Source organism: Lineus longissimus, chromosome 6, assembly GCF_910592395.1.
Source record: "Lineus longissimus chromosome 6, tnLinLong1.2, whole genome shotgun sequence".
In the NCBI taxonomy this organism is placed as follows: Eukaryota; Metazoa; Nemertea; class Pilidiophora; order Heteronemertea; family Lineidae; genus Lineus; species Lineus longissimus.
The window spans coordinates 16345627-16364955 of NC_088313.1; the positions used below are offsets into that span (position 1 = coordinate 16345627).

The 19329-nt window shown below is 40.1% G+C and overlaps 1 protein-coding gene across 3 annotated transcripts in view; it reads right to left on the reverse strand.

Annotated features, from left to right (window-relative positions):
- Positions 1–19329, reverse strand: part of LOC135489742 (neuropeptide F receptor-like) — a 103848-nt gene that overhangs the window by 13565 nt on the left and 70954 nt on the right. Inside the window, exon 1 of one of the 3 annotated variants that reach the window (XM_064775236.1) lies at positions 4359–4662. The exons of the other annotated variants lie outside the window; for them this stretch is intronic. The gene's annotated coding sequence lies outside the window, so the exon portion shown is untranslated. Of the gene's footprint in view, positions 1–4358; positions 4663–19329 lie in introns of those variants that run through there. 3 annotated transcript variants of the gene reach the window in all.

The following is a 19329-nucleotide window of genomic DNA, read 5'->3' on the forward strand; positions in this document are numbered from 1 at the left end:
ACTGAACGGACAAGCTAATTACGTCGCTGTACACGAAGGAAAAAACGTACTATATATGTGTCTACACGTATCACGCCAACTGATTAGACGAGGCAATTCTCCATACGAAAAAATAAGACGTTTTCATCGATTTTTCCCGCTCCAAACGAACATGTGAATTGCGTGAGGAATAAAAATACTCCGAATTTCGGCTAAAGACGAAAAAAATAAGGTGAATTTCAATATAGTTTCGTGACAGCTTCTTTACCGCAGGATTAGGATTTTATTAGTGTGTATAGAATTGTATAGAGTTATGTGAAGGTATGTCGTGATTGCCTTCTAACTGTAGATGTGAAAGGGCGATATAGAAATCTAATTGATCCCACTGGCAGCAGCAAAAACTCAGTGTTCACGGAACGCCGATAACGAGCAATATCTAATTGAAATTGATCTGATAAGTTTTTACAAATCGGAAAGCTTTTTTTAATTTGAAGCATGGACTGAAAAACAACATTTGAGGGATATTTTGACCAACTGTTGCTTCCTCCATTTGATAATGAATTGCCAGATGAACTTAACGACACAATCCAGCTACAATGCCATTGTCTGGCAGAGGCCTATCGGCAGCCATCGCAGCAGCGGCTTAGGCTCACGCGTGAATGATATTTGTTTCAACACAATATAATGAAAGTTGGGGTAAACTGCATACCTTGGGGTTGGGAAGGATATGTCATAGATGAATCGAGAAAGAGTGTAGCTTTCCTGGAGAAATATTCACCAGCAGCGGTTAGAGGATAAAGAAAAAATATAGCTTGCCCAGGAAACTTATTTTAGGATGAGCCTTTAATTACTAGATTAATACCCAGGGACAGATATGACGCCGAAATATACTAGTGGGCAATATGATAAGAACTGCAAGATTTGAGATCAACGAGAAGACAAGCCCACGCACTTTGGCTGCGGGATATTAAGCTTTTTCTAAAGGCTATGCCCGGTTATTCGTCTTAATGTTACCCCAGAAGGAAAATACCCTGAGCCAGAATATTTCAACTGGCTTTTGCTAATGTATTTGCACTTTTGCAGAAGAGATTAAAGTTAATGATCACATCAACATTTTGAAGGCAGTGACAAGTCACTTTACATATTGTATATTACTTGAAAAGAGGTACAGATCTAGAGTTCTGGATTTTGGAATCAGGTGTATGATATGCTTTCGATCTAATTGACATCTTCCTCTTTAATCCAATTATATTATATGCATACTGCGAGTGAAGGGTGTCACCAATTTTAGTCAGTGATGCTGTTTGAAACTCTGATTAAGTAGAGTAAATCATCAATGTGAGGAGACCATGAAATACAACTCGGCCAAGGGATCGTGATGAAAGCACACCTTTGTTAAATTTCACCATACAATAGGGAAGGGCACCTTTTCCAAGGGGAAATTTTTACTATAACACAACCCCAAACTTTCAAATTAGGAAGAGGATCTATAGCAATTGTGTCAAGTTCGAAAGGACGATTAAGTGAGTTAGGGTTATACTTTATAGTTCAATTAAAAAAAACATGCATTTGCGGCCGTGCCGACTTTTCTCCTTTAGGTTATATCAAGTGATGATCAACAAAATGTCACTTTCTTCATTTATCGAAGAGAACGTCCTTTGACAAGCCTCCCAAGCCCTCCAGGCGAATATATTAATCCGATAGTCATACACGAAAGCCACGCGGTAAACATAAGTATCGCAACACCTGTTACTCGACATGGATTTTCAATTCTACTTATCTGAGAACTGCACGCGCGCGCACTCTTCTTTCGCCAGGGCAATTCACGCCGGGAGCTCCTGTTCATAGTTTCATTGTATACTCGTGCATGATAGTAAGGTTCATGCTAAGGGGTATAAAACTTCGAATAATAGTACATTGTATATTTAACCAGTTTGATTCAATAGAATTATCGGACTGTACAGTCTCAAGCCATATCAAATGGCCTCCTCGACTGACCAGTCAACACTATGCGCTGACAGGCCGGACGCCATTTTCGTAGGAAAGATCAAAATATCAAATGCCCAACTTATCTCGGGATTCAGTATAAATAAAAATAATAGTCGGCGCTTATATAGCGCTCAAATTACTCAATAGCTGGGTATTCTCAAGCGCTTTGGGACTATCATCATCCCGGTCTTCACAGATGTCAATCTGGGGTTTCAAGGAGCAGCTACAAAGCGCTCATTCTTGAACTCGACCAGTAGGAGAAACAAAGTGACGATTAAGCCGGGAATCGAACCCACGACCTTCGGATCATGAGTTCGACTCTCTACCACTGCACCACCGCGTCTCCGTATGACCAAAATCCACCACGTATGACCAAAATCCACCACGTTCTGCCAGGAAAGTTTTGAAAGCCGAAATGCTGTTGTTTGCTTACCTGGAACCTGCCTCAAAGTTGCAGTTGCTCTAACATGTCTAACTCTTTAAGAACGTTGTTTTGCAATTCGAGCACACTAATGGGACACGTTTGAAAGCATCTTGGTTTTTCTCGTCTTTAAAACGATACCTATCTCCGACCGGAATAGCCTCGAGTGAGGTATAACACCAAAATTTTTAAATCTTGAAAAAAGGATAGCGCGTTTCTACTTACCAAACTCGAGCAGAGACCTTGTAAAGTGCTGGCTTACAGCGTGATCATAAACTTCTGTATATTTTTTCTTATTTGTTGCAACGCTTTCAGCCCAAGAATAACATAAATGTCTTGCCTCATCAACCAACTTTCATGAACAAATCCTCATAAAAGTGTTTTGCGATCTATATTTACTTGTTGATCATTGAATGTAGGTCGTTCAAGTGGAGGTTTTGTTTCATTTGATGATCAAGTGTTCGAGAGAAGAAACAGAAAACATTGCAAAATTTCAGAAAATGTCTTACTTTTACGGTGTTTTGTTTTTGTACACGATCCCTTAATCTTTCGTTGTTCATCTCAATATATGGTGTTTTTAAAAAAAAGTTTCCAAGCAACAACCTTCATAAGGTGAGAACTGCATTTGCCTTCTCTTGACGTCAAGACGAAGTGATACGCGAAACATGTTCTTTAATTGGCAGGTAAAGAAACACCGAATGGCAATCACTTTGCTGACACTTGCGTTGGCTGAATTTCCTGCTGTTTTATTTTTCCGGATCACCAAATCAGTAGGCTTCTTTCGAGTCATCTAACTGATATTCTGCTGCAAAATTTTCGTATTTTCTGCGGGTTAGCGATATGACCTCGGGATTAGGGATGACATTTCCAGGTAGTCCTTCACGCCCTTGGCAAATGTATAGTGCTAATTCTTCCGATACACTTATCATCTTGGCCTTGGAGTAGATTTTCACTGCCTCCTGTCAGAGAACCAGACACAGTTAGGTTTTGGCGTATAACATATATCAAACAAATAAATACGAGATTGGTAGTATGACATTTACGATAAACCCCAGAAATGGCCAGTGGGCAAGACGAAGCCAATAACAAGTTAGCTTACAGCCAGAACAATAAATTGAGCAGAATGTCGTGATGCTATTGGCGCTTTTCAACATGTCACCCCTCTCCGCCGTCAATAACATTCTCGAATTGAAAATTTTAATGGCTTGAGGTGGAAATTGTCACGCTTACCAGCGCAAATGTGAAAGTTCTCGACGCTAAATCTGCGCTTGCTTTTCAGCGTTAATGAATACTGCGGTTGTATTAGTTGAATGACTTCCTTGTCAGATGGCTTATTTCAGTTGGTTACATTTTCCTCCTCGGCTCCATCGGAGCATGTGTTAGAGCCATTTACTTCCTTTGAGTTGAGCAGATTATGATCATGATCATCTCTAGTTGTCAAAGACCTGTCTATTCATTAAAAAATCCCTCTTAAGAAGATCCAGCAACAACGTTTGACAATGACATTGAAAGAAATGGGTGATGGGATGTACAGGTGTAGCTTCGGCGGAATATTGTTGCGAGAGATGCTTGATGCCCGCTGTCTTCGTGTGCTTTGAGAAGCAGACCAAAGGTGAGATATTGCTTTTCACGATACGTGCGGTGGAATATAGCTAACAATATAGACATAGAGATTTTTTCACGAATAAGGCAGATCAATGCTGGAAGCATCTGCTTACGACAAAAGTTAGCAGCTCATTCTGTAGAAAACAAACTTGCACATGATGGATAAGACATCAAGATTGGGAGGCAAACTTTACTTTACATAAAACTTTCTTTATCAATGGACCAAAAAAATCATTGAGTAATTTATTATCGAGCTGCCGGGTTTGGGGTGACGTAAAGTTTGATCAAGCTGCAAGCTACATAACAGTTTGATATTAAGACCAAGAAAAAAAGGACCCATTAGAAATAAAAAGTTTTAGTTCACCTGTCCCTTGCATGCAATAAAGCATGATATCGAAGTCCGTTATAACGTTTTAGAATCTCCTAGTCAGAGCCGAACACAAGAGTCCATTAGTGCCATATCCAGTTAATGTTCAGTCGCCAATAACTCCAAAAAGGAATAATGAACGCGGCTTATTTCACAGTTATCCGGCAGATGAAATAGAATTGAAATTCGCTGAACAGGTAGAACGAAAAGCACATCTCGTTTGTGAAAAGAAGAAATTCAATATCATCAAGTACTTCTTCGCGAAGTTACGACTGGATGGGTGAGGCGATCCGCCGGAGACAGCGCCTGACTCGATACTAACCGGCTACGCTTACATCGTCACGTACCATACTCCCACCAGGGCACGGAAGATATCGATCGCGATATTCACAAGCTTTTGAAACGTATTGTCAGTGGGAATTACGGCGAAGGAAGATGATTTACAAATGTAGTTGTAAATTGTTTGCAGCGCATGGGGAGGGCAAAAAGTCCACGACATATTCAATTAAGAATTTGTTTAAGATCAACCAGACAGCTAACATCCAAATAACGACAGTAAGCCAGTCACGTTTTGATGGTCGATTTTGTCTAAAAGAAGCTGTCTGAGTGACCTATTGTAATGCACTTTAAATCAAAATGGTAAATCAAATCAAACACATAGTAAACCAACTATCCAATTAGAGTCGTGGGCGGTGACCAGTCATGTGTGGGCATGGTAAGCCTTCGATGAATACAACTGAAAGATATCGCGTTGGAGTACGAAGACCAACAAGTGCAGCTCTAAACAACATCAAAGAGTCTTGTAGGGCATCCTGATTGATTAACTTGTCCACGTACATGTAGTGTTTTCTGTTATCTTGCTATTATAAAACAGTATACGCAATGCTTTTACTTCGGGTGTGTACAGAGCACCTGGTGTAAATGTACATGCAGTTTAAAGGAAAAGCATTTACTAGTCTTAATTCATATCATCTAATATTAATAAGACAATACAAGTGGTGAATATTGGACATACATTCATGGAACCGACATTTAGCTGTGTTTGACGATGTCTGGGAGCCTCTAACTACATTCAACTTCACTTTGACAGCAGTCAAAATTAAGTGAGGTGGGTGTGAACTTGTTCTTCAAAGTCAAAACTTTCCAATACGCGTAGGTTATGAAAAAAATGTGAAAACTGTTTAAATGGAATATCCTCAAAGGGAAAAACGTAAAATGCAGACGGTGCCTTAACCGTGCTTGGTAACTGATCTTCATTATTTTTTATGTCAACAAAGCAACTCTTATACGGTAACGCAAAACTTTGCCATTATAAGTTAGCTTAGCATAACTTTAATTCCTTTCAAAAAAAGAAATGCATGTCCCCTGATCGTTATTCTGCATAGGAGAAACGATGAATGTTTAAGGCCGGGTCCTTGGCAAGCCGCTCGCCGAACAGGCATTTTTTTTGTCCTGTTTTGTCCTGCCGCTTGCCAAACAGCACTAAAAAGCCACCCTGTTCGGCCAGCCGGGCTTGCCAAACAGGTAAAAAATCTACCCTGTTTGGCGAGCTGGAGACTTTACTTTAATATTAATGAGTTCGGCTCTCCATTCAGGACAAGAAAAAGTCGCTGTTTGGTAAGCCGGGCTTGCCAAGTAGTCACTTCCAATGTTTTATTAGGCCGAATAAGTGATCCTCTCAGACAAGATTTTACAGCAAACATTTTCAGTGACGAACCTAGCCTCACTTCAAACTCAAAGACTTCGTCTCAATTTAGTTAGCTTATAATGAAATGAATGGATATCTGGTGTTATATGAAGATAAGTCTTGGTTTTTTTAGCACTTGAATCTATACTGCTCTGATTTTCTGTTCATTGCTGGTACAATATCAGTATGGCCACGGCAAGTTAGTATACATACAGGTCAGGATGTCGCTCACCTGATCACCACAACATGACTCGGTAACTTGACGACAACGGGTAATCATATCAGTGGTTGATTAGATCTAATTACCCCTCATCACCCTGTAACCAAAAATGTATGGTGTGAAACCGTATTCATCAACATTGCACACTTTCATGAGCTGCTCTACGTATTAAAGAAACACGAGCATACATTCTAGGATACCAAAGTGAATCCATTTTTCATAATTTTGAAGATGGACTAGAATTGGATCAAACAAGTCGTATCCGTTTTTTCGATTTTTAGTATCATTTCAAAAAACCTATCGCAGCACGGTTATAAACAATCAGCAAATACTCTTATTTGCAATGACACAAGTTTCATTTCCGAGGAGTACAGGTGGTGTAACATTATACATTGAGAAGCCAATACGGACACATGATACACAACACAACATGATAAACAGCACTGTAACTACAAATCCGAAAATGACAACACAAAACCACAATTTCCGGATAGAGCCGAGTTTTACAGACGTGGTAGCATTTCGCTTCCGATTTAAACGTATAAAATATCAAATTCAGGGGGGCTGTCATTCAGCACATAAAAAGTTTCTTAACACATAATGACTAGGATGAAGAAAACCGGTGTTAGTACGAAGTTTGATGACTGATCAGATTATACAACTATTGCTTTCGTCTCAAGGGTATGATACATAAATTATTACAGACTCAATTGCGTGCACGTACTGCACTGTCACGTATAAGCAAAACTTGACTGAACTTCCAGTGCCGTATCGATCCAAAAAAGTAGCGAGCCACTTTTTTTCACGGAAGGCACACTTTTTATTCTGCCGCAGATCTCTCGACGCGGAATATGAGTGATCGGAAAATTGCGTGCCTCAGTGCGCCGTGAAGAAATCGATTCACCAGCTAACATCTTAGGTAGGGTAGGGCATGGGAGATTCCGCAGAGGCCATCGTTTCGCGCTACAATAAAGAGAAGCTCAGAAAATAGATTGTTCGAGCCAAGCAAACTGTTTGTACGACTCCCCACCACCCCATTTATAGATGATTGATCCTACAATGATTTTGGGTGAAATCAGCTGTTAATTAACACCAGAAAGGTTCATCTTCTCACAAGTTTAACGTAGACTTCAATGGTATTGGTCAATTGATTACCTAGCCCAAAGCCCAATCTCTTACCTGCACAGATAATGATAGGCCGAATTGAATATCGCCTACATGACCTTATATTCAAAAGCAATAACACGTTCTTCTACACGAGCCGGATGCAACACTCCCTTCCATGAATCATCCCACCTGCTGCAACAGCAACTAGACTGCCCTTGTGGCCAACAAAAACCCTGCTTAGCCAGTAATTGCATGTCGCTGTAATCGAACGGCACCTGCATCGTGTGAATTCAAATAGAGGAGACACCTGTTCAGTATTGCAGTTGAGTATTGGCATGGCTCTCGGTTTGCGTTCTTATAAGGCAATGTCAGCATTAAGGCAATATTTCCGAACAGGTTTTGTTCTTTTGCTCGGACTTTCACGTGATGACAACATCAATTGTTCCGCATTCACGTCACCCAGAAATGCTCCAATGATGTTGGCGTGCTGCTGTAGGGACAGTATAATGCAAAGTTTGCATCGAGGAACTTGTCCACTAAAAGCCTTAAGTTCTTTCCTGGAACTGAGAATAGCAGAGTTAACCTCGGGCTGTTTCCGCAGTTCTATAATATCAGGGAAAGTTGCCACTGGCGTGTGGGATGGACATTAAGGGTGCGCGTATCAGCGAAGAATCACGTTCGTTCGAATAGATTGCTGACTATTTTTTTACGATGCCAGGAATAAAAAATAAGTAGTCGTGCTCGTGGCTCGCAAAACTTTATCGAATCCTGTGGACGTCGAATACACACCCTAAATCTCCTAATTCATTATCGATCATGCACCCGTTTTTGTAGTCTAGTAATTGTGTACAAACTTTGTTATCGACGGATTTCACAATTTGGTGAAGATTGGATTTGTTTTGCCAATGAATAACAAATCGTATTGTTCTCCAGAACTATTCTGAAGTACAGGCTTCATCTTTGAATACGTGTAAATAAGTATATACAGAAGAAAGTAGATTTGACTTGATATTGATTAGCTCATATCGAGTAATTTTTAATACATACATTGGACCACCGCGCAACAAGAAATCCACAAGAGCAAATTCTGTAGTGTAGTACCGGTATTGGGATAACATTTTCGACTAAGAATGTTTAAGTTATCATTTAGCTGAAGTAATGTTCAGTAGCCAAATTGTATCACCACGCCTCCAATATAAGGAGGAATTAGAAGAGTAAGAAACTTTAAAAGAAACTATCATAGGGAATGTATATACCCGAAAAAAAAGAGGAAAGGTTATGTAAATATTTTACTAGAGAAAGAAAAAACAGTTTATTGCTCCAGCATCCGATATCATGAGAATTGCTGAAATAACCTTTGCACAGTATCATTTCAAATCGGATCACCACGCGTCCGGCATGTCCGGTAGGGAATAAGAAATCTAAAAGAAAATCATATCTTTGTGTGTTAAGAGGAAAGGTTATGTAAATATTTTACTAGAGACAGAAAACCAGTTCATTTCTCCCTCATCCGCTATCACGAGATTACCAAGTGTTGCACGATTAGCTCGGGGAATCGAATCCGAGAAGAAAAATGCAATTTCGACATCTGTCACCAATTGCCTATGCAAAAGCGTAATTTGAAGAACACCAGGGAATCAGAAGGAAATGAACATATACGACGACAAGAATTTTAAAATACATATAATGAATAATTTCGGCATCCGTCGTCTTGAGGTAGTAGATGAATATCAATTGATTTTTCAGGTGATTAACCAAGGCCTGTACACGATGATTGGAATTTGCTGTGGAGATTTCGTGTGGCTGATGTAAAACATACCAATTATTATTCTTATCAATTAATTAATTTTTTTTTTTTTTGGGGGGGTGCTATATTTTTAACTGATACGATTGTCCAATTTAGCCATTTATTATTACGCCTTAATTGAAGCTTTAGGTCTCGCGAATAGAGAGATGTTCGTCCAGATCACTGAGTGTTTGGGCTTTTCAATCCGCAATTTGATAACTGTAGAAAAAGATAGAAAGACTCCAAGTGACACTGCCGACATGACTGATGTTGCAGCTTGAATTGAAAACGGAGACGCGAAGTTCAGTTGGAGCAAGGAGATCGCGGTTAATGTAGCCGAAAGAAACAGAAAATTTGATTAGTTCCATTAACTTTACGCTCGCAATAGAGTAGATTGGGTGAAATATGCCGCACTTAGATAAGAACAAGGTGAAAGAATAAGTCTACGAGAACGGCAAAGGTTAAAACGAACATCAGAGAGGGAGGGTGATGAAAGCTTTTAGGCATTGAGGCGAGTCGAGGTTTTGTTTTTCAACCTAGACGTGCTTGAGACAAATCGAGGCGTGCTGTTCATTCCGTAAGATTGTGACGACACTTGCTTGCGAGATCGTTTTTCACGCGGCCAACCTGGCCTCAAAACTATTAATTATGAAGAAGAAATGTTCCGCGATAAACATCCAACAACCAAACAGAAAAACTAAACACCAACCTCGCATGACCTTTCGTGATCTGAATCTAACCGCAACAGCTTCAGAGGAGTAGGAATGTCGATCTCCCTAATGTCAAGTGTACTTGGTAATGTTTTATTACTCCCTCTCTCTTGGCTCTTTATTTCACCATTAGACCCGTTTGACCCAACAGTCGCTGGGTTGACTTATTCAGAGATCGATTTTGCTGCAAGGATAATTTTGAACCGCTGGCAACTGGTCTCATGGTGAGAACAAGGTATCATTCGGTATATATCGCCTAATCGTACCAAAACTATATGGCTATTGGTGCATGGAGTGAAAATTGGGGATGCTTGTCACGCTCATGATAGAGGTTAGAAAGATGATTGATAATATCCTCACTTTGTGTCATTCGATCATTATTCAAATATGTGCCATTCATTGTATATATGAATACGCGTGACAATTAGTGTAATAAAAAGTCAGAAACGCATTGTAGTAAAAAACCTGCCTAGTATCTTAGAGCAGGAGCGATGGGCATTTTCTGTCATCAGACTGACGAGAAGACATATTTTTGCATTCATAAGGCATCTTTCAAACGATTTATATTCGTCTTAGGAATTACTAAATGGCTACCGGTATGTAATCACATCAAAAGGGTATGGAATGGATAGCAAAATGGCATTTAATTCGGGTGCCTACATATCAAAGAGGAATCACGAGTGAGCCACATTAAACGACGCGTTTCTTTCTTGCAGTTTAAATTTTTTTGAGTGAGTCTCAGAGAAATAAAATCATTGAAATGACAATTGAGTGGGATTCATTAGGCGACGCATTTCATCACCGTGTCTTAGGACATTTTTTTCTACGGCCAGGCGATCATCAATTTGTAGAATTTGATCAAGCCCGTGTGATTAGACCTCAGGGTGCCCATCAACATGATCAATTCTAGCGAAAACCACGCCAGCTGTAACACAGTGGCTACTGGAGCGAGCGAGAGCCAACGCTTGGGAATACATACTAGGACGATGTTAATTTCCTTCAAGCGAGCACTTCCAGGTCCTTTACGTATGCAATTGTTTACCAGGAGACAGCTGTAACTCAGCCAGGGCGCCTACTCCAACAATCCTGCATTATCAAAACTACCAATCTGGACTTATCTTTGTCATCATTAGAATATTTGTTGAGTTTAGCTTCTCGAAACTTACAATTACAAAACAACAATTCCATAAGGTCATTTTACAAGGAAATAATAATAATAATGAGTCTTTTATATAGCGCAATTCCGTGACACTATAGTTGTCGCTCAAAGCGCTTTGGGATATCATATTATTACCCCGGTCTCCACAGAAATCAATCCGGGGTTTTAAGGAGCAACCAGAAGGTGCTCACTTGAACTCGACCAGTAGGGGAACTAAGCAGTGACTCGGAAACATAGTGTTACTCATTTAAAAGATTATTCAGATGTAATGATTCAAGAATTTTGTTGATGCTTTACCCTTTCGAAGTTTCTACAGTTATTTATATATACAAAATTGGATTTGTTCGGGCGCATTATTGAAATGTCAATCATTGTATAGAAGGAGCAGCTGCAACAGACTTTAATCCAAAAATATTTTTTTAGAAATTGCTCAATCTCAAGTCAGGTTGTTATTTCACCAAGACACAATCAATGTGATCGGCACGAAATAAATCAAGCTTATAATGATATATTATAAGCAAAATAACAAAGCAAGTTTGGTGGAAAATGAATGTCGGTCTGATTACTACATCATTACTCTCAGGGAATGAAATTTTCTTTTTTTTAATTAAAGTTTCTTGCCTCATATCCCTAGACTCATTTAGAAATTTGACAAATGTCATCTCTAATTTCTCATGATAACGGGCAGAATTGGAAATTTCTTTCAACTAACGGCTTATTGCATGTATATTGCACAACTTTCCATTTCATGGTTTGTTCCTCTATTAATATTTCATTGGAAATTCGAGAGATGAGTTAAAGTTTTGCTGATGTGCATGTACTTTCTTAACAACAATGCTTCTTTACGGTATAATACATTTTGGGGCCCGTGTTGGGTGATATAACGTCAAGTCAATCTCCATGTTCTTGTTCGCATACCAACCTTTGGCGTCACTTAAGCAAATTAATGATGTCATCATTAAGATTTTTTAAACAGGTAACTTCATACGTCATCATCCTTTCTACTGTATGGCAAATTATACAGTACGCTTGCGATTTACCAGCAGATAGTATGATGCTCCGTCATCGTATTTGCCATCAGCCTTTGCCGAATTCTCGGGATCAGATGGTTCCATCTTGTTGACATCAGGATAAGAACTAACCAACTGGCACCATCCCTCTTCTTAAAAGTGAGACGTCTCCGCTGGTATGGACATATTGACCGAATGGTAGAAGACAGACTACCAAAGAAGCTGCTGAACTGGCGCCCGGAACAAGTTGGTGGCCAGTTGAGAAAGAGTAGGTCACGCGTCAGATGACTTGATGCAGTGAAGCGAGGTTTGGTGAAGACATGTTGGAGGCTGCAAGCGATAGAAGTCAATGGCGAAGGTCCCTCGCACGTTTGATGGCTTAAACCATCATGTTGCACATAAGAAGAAGAAGAAGAAGAATAGATTGGCCATCAGAAGCCATGCATACAGCCCTCAGAATTAACCAGTTACAAGGAAATATTCAGTTAAGAGTTCATATAAACACAGTTACAGAAAGTGTGGGAATTATTGACCAACTTGGTGTACTTCTATGTCATTTCCGATTCTTTATGGTATTGTACCGTGACAAACTGGATAAACCACGTCAGTTGGGTCAATAGACCAGCCTAATCCCATCTCTGTATTGAATTGGCGCTTCCTATTGTCTTATCTCGGTTGTCCAAACATTGCAGCACGAAATCGAAAGCCTATCATGTTTGGTATGGTGATATCCGAATAGGGTGCGAGAATTTACTTGGCAAACATCGGCTGTTATTTGAGTCCTTTCACCAATCGCACGTGTAAACTGCTAAATCTTTGCACCGTTTTACCTATTCGATTCGTGAAAGGGTGTGAAAAAGATTAATATCCACACAAAGTCGCCAATAGGGGTGTTTCATATCTCACAGTACGTCGGAATGATTCACGATATTTAGTGCTGAGTCTGACAGGGCCCATAATGTGTATACTAGTCACTTGAAGATGGCAAAATTAGCCTCTCTGCTCCTGCCTATAATCCCCGTTTAAGGATGTTCTGCTCCTTCCCTGAGCAGCATTAGGGTACACTTGCGCTGCGGGATGCAAGGGAATTGTAGCTTCGTTCGGCATCGCCAATGAACAGTTTCAATCAGCACGTTTGCTCGAGTGCTCTTCCCCAGAGGAACAATTTACGAATTGGTTCGTTACCAACAAGCTATTGAGATGTCTATAAAACCTATTATTTAAGTGCCGAAATTGCAAAGTAAGTACCGGCCGTGCGAGTTGCTATAATGATAGTTCTGAGTTATACCTGATGGAAATCATAGAGGACAAGTGTAATATCCCTTTGCGATCATAAAAGTTAATAATAGATGAATTTAGCAGGTTCAAGCTAATTGGAATGGAGAGGTTCGGGCAGGAATTGAGGTAAATCACATATAGTGTTTTTCATGTGTTTCTGCAGTATATAGAGATCGCCTACAAATAAAAACATTGTAAAATAAGACAAAATACCAGCACCCATCAGCGCACTACTTTTCGAAAAACATTTGTCGGGAATTTGAGAAGTTCTATCAAACTTGTTCACTTGTAATCGACCTGGTATGTACTTACCATTGAACAAAACTTCCTGCTGCATAACTATGCTCGCCCACTGAAGGGAAAGATGCACGTTTGTTTAGTGTATTGCCATCTATAGCCCGTGTAGTATCTGAGCTTATATAACCCGTTTATCTGAAACACGCATTGTTCTCTTCTATCAAATTCCGCCGCTCACTGTAACACTTTTGATAATATTCGATTTCGCCTTTCCACCCCGCATTCAATTTTCATGCAGCCAATAAAAGAGGATCATCCATGCTCACAGGGCATCAAGGAAAGTTATTAGTCAGCTAACCTGACGTATAAAGTGGTTAGTAGGTTCTAAATCATCTGTTCCCTGGCAGATAATGGGGAAACTTAGGATTTTATTGTAACGAACCGGTGCAATAAATATGGCAATGATTTGGGATTGGAGCACCATGATGTTTTGATATGGATCTGAGGTATGGTATTGTAATCACCATACAGCAAGTACGATGTTCGTGTCATATTAACGAGATTTTCAACATGACTCTACCATAAGGAAAATATAATTTAAAAAAACCCAAACCTATCATACCAAGTTTGGTCGGAATTCCGAAGCTCCATGGTAACACTTGTAGAATTCGTGGAATTTCCTATAACGTTTTGACTAAGTACTAATGTCTGTTTCACGAGGTTTTAGCTAGAATTTAGGAAATCAATCAGTCAGTACACGTCAGGTATCTAATAGGATCTAAATCAGCAGGCATGTTGGCAAATGATGAAAAAAAACCCATAGACTTCTTAAAATTGTGGGGAATTGATTCTCTAGTGTAAAACTCTAGGCATTATTTGAAAGAACTGCAGAGTGCGGGGCGAGTTTGTGTTTGACCAACACGAAAATGCACTCGATCACTTTGTGCAGTGGTTTTTCAGCAAAGTGATGTTTTTTTAGTCTTTCATTGCCTGGGAGAGGCTCATCCAAACATTCTATTTCAAAGACCAAACCCTTTTCGCACATCGAACAGAACAACTGCTGTCACATACTGCGGGCGCTGTTGTTGTTATTGATAAAGACAGAAAAAGAATTCCACCTTTGCCGTAGAGCTTCGGCCAACGACACCTTTTCGTGCTTCACGCAAAGAAGACATTTTCGATCAGTCAAAGAAGGTCTAGAGTTAACCAAAGGCTCCCAACCAGAGAAAGCATCCACTTCTTTCCTTTCAGTATTTCTACGCAGTACTTTCGTACATGTACTTCTAGGAAATAAGACAATCAGATGGCAGAGTCAGCCGACGTATCACTACCGAGAGAACAATCATCATTCCAGACTTAAAGAAACAAAACTCGGAGAGGCCCGACAAAAACTGCTCCTCACAACTAATTCCAAATGTGCCAGTGTTTTCTTTGATCACGGGAAATTACTTGAGGTTGAATTAAGAGAACTGATACCCTTCAAGGAAACTCAGGCTTCTGGTGAAGAAACATCATTACCATCCTTGGCACATTCGTGTTCATATTCCTGTCGTGGGCGACCCGAACCGTTGGTCTAAAAAGTGCTAATGCGTCTCGAAGTTAGACAGTATCAAGTCAGTTGAAGACGGACCAATGCTTAACAAGACATTGACCGCTAGAAGCGTTTGATGATAATGTTTACAACGTAACATAGGCCTATATGTGTTGATGAGCCCCCTGTTCGAAGACATGGGTCAGAAGACATGAATTCGTACGTAGGAAATCACCAATTAGGGGAAGTTTGCAAAGTTTTATTTTGGGAATACCTTTAAATTCTTGACTGTAGCAATGCACACAGGACAACTCGAGCGTTGGATGCCCCAGAGCGTACTCTAGCTTGGTGGCCACGTCCTTTTGCCAGCGGTACTATCTTAACATTCTTAACCAAACGGATATTCACAGTAATTTGTTCTATTCTGGCTTAATTGCGATACTGTTTCACTGAGTCTAAACACGTCATAAAGGCCCACACGCCCTGACTATAACTTTTCACCTTTATAAGAAAACTTTCGTAAACTTCTCGCTTTTGCCAAGGGTGTTGAGTTCTAATAAATGCATACTAGGCCTGCAGTCAACGACCCGCAAAACAAAGGCTAATGCAGTCCGGGTCATGATTGAGCTCGATTAACCAGTTTTTATTATCTGGTCGTGATAATGCGTCTGTTTTAAATTGACATTCTTCATCGTCAAATCATAGCATACAGTTAAAGAAAGCCCCATAGGTGGAAGGCACCAGTTTTAAACCATTCACCGACTTCCAAGCATCACGTTCTAAGTTTTTCTAAACAAAATATTTTAAAGAATTCTGCGACAAGCTAGGTTTACTTAGCTCATTTTCTTTTCGAGCCTAAGTTCGCAGACACACATCCTTTTTATTGCTCTGTACCACAATAAGGCTGTGACGCCTTCCGCAATTCAGAAACTTCACTGATACCTGCCGCAAATTATTGACACCAGAACACATTTTAACGCCCGACTAGTTTTGACTCATGAAACAAGTACATGTACCCGTAAAATGTTCTATCGAGAAAAAATTCAACCCAACTTTTCACAGAGGTCTTTAAAATATATTTTGTAGAATAACTTCGAACGTGATGCTTCACATTGCCTAATTGTATTGTGTCAGCGTGGACTTATGCCACTGACGCCTACCAAACAAACCTTCTCTATTAATTGAGGACTAAAACATTACGTTATTTTGCCACATCTCGAAGTTAAACGAATTCAGACCTAGCCCAATACTCGGTCTCTTATCTTCAAACAAAGCCCCCTCGCTGCACCTAGCTCTAAAGTCCTATTGTTCATTTGCCTGATCAAAGGTTTATCAGGGCAAATCCTGATGGCATCGACCCCCACGGAACAGCTTACATTACGGTCAATAGGCCTAAATCGGCAAGTGCAAATATAGTTATGAGCGATATTTGCGATATGATAACGCAGAGGGTTACTTCCGTGTGCTCCTACCTTTCGTGGCGCAAATGCAGCTCGGACACCTGTGTCACCGCTGCAGCATGTCGCTAAACAATTTATCGAGAGTCAAGGATACGAGAGGTTAGCCTGAGGCGAGACCCTAATCAAATTAACAATTCCTTTGCCGTGTCGGTTGGCATGGGTACTAGGTTACTAAGTAGCACAGAGGGTGAGGTTCAAAGGCGCAGCGGAATTTAGCACTCTCCGAAGCGTACCCTCCCCCTTCCCAAGTAAAGTTCCCTTTTGGCAAAAATTGCTTGTTAAAAAAACCCGTATGTTTTGCCGGCATGTTGCTGGAAACAGTTTTGATAAATATATGAAATATAGTTAGAAAAAAAATTCATGTGATGTCCTTTCCCAGCCACCGTTAATATGAAATTGAATAGTGAGGCACAAAATTAGCAAACGTGGGTAGGGAAATTGCGTAAAGGTAATAGGTAACGCCAATTATTAGAGGTTTTGCGCAATACTCAATTGCTAAATAGCTTCATCTAGATGTACAAGGTAATGTATTTATACTCATTTCTTCGGGGAAAACGATTTCGTAACAATATTGTTCAGAGTCTATAATCACACCAGTTAGTACGCGTAACAAAGCTATGGCTCTCAGCTAAAGCTTTACGACATCCATATTCTTGGAAAGGGAGAAGTAACCTGACATTTGCCGGAAACTGTGCACGATAAGCCCATCCTTGTCTCTTACTTCGTTCTCGTTCCGTCACATAGGTTCACCAGTCACTCGTCCTTTAGCGTGTTCAATTACTGACCTCCCGCTTCGGATGACACTCATACAAGATGTTGAGGACATGCGCAGGAGAAGTGACGTTATGCATGAAATCACAGCGGCGAAGTTAGAAAACACAAAAGCTCGACCGTTTTGAACGACTGTTGGCCATGTTTCAAACGTCCACAAGTATGATAAGAGTACCAGCAGACCGCAGTAGTGGAGCTGCCGTATTCAGCAGTCAGCAGTGGTGCTACCGTATAAACTAACAGAGCACGGGATGCGGTAAATCGACATGGACATCAGTTCACCATAAAATATCCTTTCTAAGGCAACTTTGAGAAAATGGTACAGATGGGACCGAAAATACGCCATTCCATCAAGCTTGTACGTGAAAAGAAAAACTGAAAACTATGTTCACTCCGATCACATCAACGGCTTCGTGACATGATGGGTGATAAAAATTAGCTGTTAAGGGTTTTCATAACATCGCATTAGTCATCTTTGGTTCATCCAGGCATGCTACTGAAGGAAGAGGAAGTAATGACGTACATTTTCACAGCCCACATAAATGTACCTTAAAAAACTGACAACTGTCATGCGACACTTGTTTGTAGCCCATATATCACTTGCAGGTACGTTATTTAAAGTAAGAGACTCTTCTCCCACACGTCCTGGTCGTATTCCATTCAGTAAAGGTGGTGTTATGTTTTCGATTTAAAAAAGCTTAGAAAGACTGGCTTTACCTAGTAAAAGTTTCACATACTACACTGTGCCCAAAGGTATGTTTCAACATTAACATTTAACGATGAAGTTAAGACAATTGTAACCTCTGTCATATTTTTACGGTGAATAACTTTCAACACAATTTAATAGTTTCACAGGTTTCCCTGTGATACTTGTAGGCCATGGGGATCTTTATCAGAAAATCGAAATCAATGTTCACAGACAAAATTGAAAAAAAAGTTCTTACATTTCTAGTAAAAGGGACCAGCAAATATGTTCCAATTGGAAATCACTACACAGCTGTGGACCTTCATATTGACTCACAGCAATTCAGCTAAAGAGCACTTTTATTTAAAAGAACGAGCTCTTTGATTTTCGACAAATTGGCTCTCGTGGGGTCGGTTACTAGGTGCGAGCATTATCGCGATGACTTCTGATAGAAATCTGAATATTACTTTAATGTGACTTTAGATTGGCAGCATAGAACTTCTCCATGCTTTTATCAGCGAGGTTCCGGCGGGACACAGTCGCTGCGTGGTGCTGACTGCTGAATAGTTCACTGACCTGACACAGAACCCTGTCACTTCAATTTGACAACGGATCGGTTAAAGAATCACAAGAAAATCCAATCAATAGCCTATTTCAGTACTTTAACATGTAATGAATATCGGAGAAGTCTTAAGGTGTTGGTTGAAGAAACTTTACTTAAGAAGGTATGGAAGAACGGTATTCTAGCTCATGTGAGCGCTCTGTTCCGACGCACGTCTTTCAAAACGGGCGGTGGCTTTGATGTTGAAACCACATTATGATACCAAATTTCATTATGATATGTCACAGTTCTAAGAAGTAAATGAATTATTCATTTTCAGATGGTCAGGGCAAGTTTACTCGGGTAGTGTGGTGTTTCATCCACCACCCGTAATATTTCTTTAACAATGGTACACCATTTCTTTCATAAGTATACACAAATTCTTTCACAACTGCATACCATTTCCTTTACACTGGGACAAATAGTGTCATTCAATAAGCCGCGATAACTGGAAAATTCAAAGAAGCACCTCATATACATGTTATTCCGGGGACCCATAAATTTCCAATCACATACATGTATTGATTATCTCATACGTCTGCAACGGCGTTGCCCCACTCAGCGAACGAGCCGCAGAAATTGTGACAAATGGTTTCAAATTCAATTATAGATACCTAGTGGGATAAACGAGCTGGTGCTAACAATGCTATCCATCAATTAAGTTACGCGTCAGGCTAGCCAAATAATCTAAGGGTAATAGTTATCGCAAATAAGAATCGGCTTAGC